This window comes from Ipomoea triloba, chromosome 5 (assembly GCF_003576645.1).
Source record: "Ipomoea triloba cultivar NCNSP0323 chromosome 5, ASM357664v1".
Classification (NCBI taxonomy): Eukaryota; Viridiplantae; Streptophyta; class Magnoliopsida; order Solanales; family Convolvulaceae; genus Ipomoea; species Ipomoea triloba.
This window is the reverse complement of record NC_044920.1, coordinates 24666357-24668975: the sequence shown is the minus strand read 5'-3', so window position 1 is coordinate 24668975 and position 2619 is coordinate 24666357.

Below are 2619 nucleotides of genomic sequence, written 5' to 3'. Positions count from 1 at the left end.
TAATTTCATATGTTGGTTTGTTTTCTTTTAATTTGCATGTTATTTATTCCTTTTTAATAGTCAAATATCATAGATTGGGTTAAATAAATGTCTAATAATGAGAAAATAATAAAATTTTATAATGAGGTAAAGATAATATAAATAATCAATGCATTAAGAATGGCCAAGCTACTATACACAAGTAGAACGAATTATGGTTGCGTTTTTGCTACAAACTCGGCATAATCGCAAGCATTCGATTATGAGAAAAAGCACATTAAAAAAAAGTTATTAACAACCCAAAGAGAAATGAAAAATGAATGATTAAATTGAAAAAAAAAAATCCTCTTTTTTTTCTTCTTCTTCTTTTCCTTAAAACATTGATGCAATTTGTTTGTTCAAGGCATACCATCTTGCCCAAAGCCAAGATGAGATGCCTTAGTGTTTGACTTAAGCTTCCTTACATAGTTACATGTAAAATCTCAATAGTGTAACCATAGCCCAATGATGTGTATTGAATAAATCTTGTTCATGTGTAATAGTTTGTAAATCATATCGACCGAAAAGGTTTTAGCAATCAAGAATCAAATTCATGACATTATAATACTAGAATCATACTTCACTTACTCGATATTCATTCCTTTCAAGACTTATTTTATATATTTTAGTTAAATGGCATTTCTTTCGAGACTTATTTTATATATTTTAGTTAAATGGCATTGAGAATATGAGGAAATTATGGGAGACAGGCAGACATTTGGAGGTGGTCAACATGGGACAACTTAGGAAGTTAAAGCTCAAGCTTGAAAAGGAAAGAAGAGATAGATGGAATTTGAAGAGGTATAAAAAGGCAAAGGAAAAATGATTACATTTTTACTTCTCTCAGCAAGTGTTGGGATACAAATAATTAGGAATCCATTCATTATTGACTAGTCATCATGATCCATCATATTCATACCCCTTTCAAAAAGTCTGTAATTAAACTCACCATAGTAAATTTCCTTATCACAACACTTTAAATATTCATAGTTTTTTTTTTTTTTTTTTTTTTTTTCAGATTTCTACTTTAAAAATTATTGTGTTGTTATCCTCTTTAGGGATGATATTGTAATCCACTCATCATAATTCACGTCCAACTTTATATTTATATTAGTAATCCACTTATCAACTACTTCAAACTAATGATCGATTTTTTTGGGGGAGATTAGTCTAGCATGGATAAGTGCTCAGGTTGCTAATAGCTAATCAGCTCAAATCAAGAAGGCCAAAGACAACTCCCACAGGGAGTCGAACTTGAAACATTGTGCGGTGGTTACCTAGTCAACTGCGAAACCAATTTAATTGGAGCTGCCCAACAAGATGAGTATTTTATAAGTAGTCCTAATAGTATATATACCACCCATTAGAAAATTTGCCACATCCTAAAGTTATTTTTTTTCATAAATTATCTATATGTATTGTCGGTGTCAGTTAATCCAAGGAGCCCAACATAACCTCTAGGATAAGCAGTGATAACATTAAAAATCCATAGGTTGAATAATAAACACCAATATGCCCAAGACAGTAGTCTAGTAGGTGCAGGGGTGGATCCAAAAAATTATGTGAGTGGGGACGTAGATGCGTAGTTCAAATGACTTTAGAAATGTCAATGACAAAATATCAAACACTTATAATATGATTCAAATACAAAATACATTATAAATTATAATACAATATTTATGATAGATTACATGATAGTTAGAGGCGATCTCAAAACTATACTTGGATAGGACCGTAAGGTGAAATTTTAAAACACTTTGAAATGTTATAAAAATATTTATGGCAAAATATAAAACATAATCAAATATGATGAAGTATAATATAAACTTGTGGACTACATTAACTAAATGATATTTAAAAAATATTTAATTTATTGAAGGGTTGGAAGAGCTAAAACAAAGAAAAGAAGCTAAAATATACAAAAATAGTGCTAGTGGGATTCAATCCCATACCATTTCATATATCATATCTAAAGTTACAATCAAGTAAGCTCCTAAATTCTTTAATAATTTATACATAAATATTGATTTTATACACTATTTTACTGCTAATGTGCACACACACACATATATATATAAGGGAGTGGGGTTGCTCCCATTATAGCTCCGCCCATGAGTAGGTGAACGTCTGTACTTGAAATTCTCTTTCAGCAATAAGGTGAGATCAGAATTCGAATTCCAAATAAGCTTTTCCAATTTAGTTTAGGGTACAGTTGCATTGGCATCCTTATGCACACAAGAGTACAGTCAAATAAAGTTACCATATGTATGTCAACTCTTATATATATAATATAAAGTACTAAGCCTTGAAATAAAACTAAATAAAAGAGGGGCAAGCTAGGGATAAGTGATTAAGTGGTGTATACAATAGATAGGGAGAAGGGTGTTAAGTATTAATCAATCTCACCAATGCACCACAGATTGAAAAAGAGTGAGCTAAGGATGAAACTTTCCAACTGCAAATGAAACCAGAATGATGGTTGACAACCCAACTTAACCTTTCTAATATTATCTGTCAAAGTGTATTGAGGGTGATGTCACGTGATTCTCACTCTCACCCTCTCCTCCCCTCTCCTCTAACACGCTTCAATTCATGACAGGA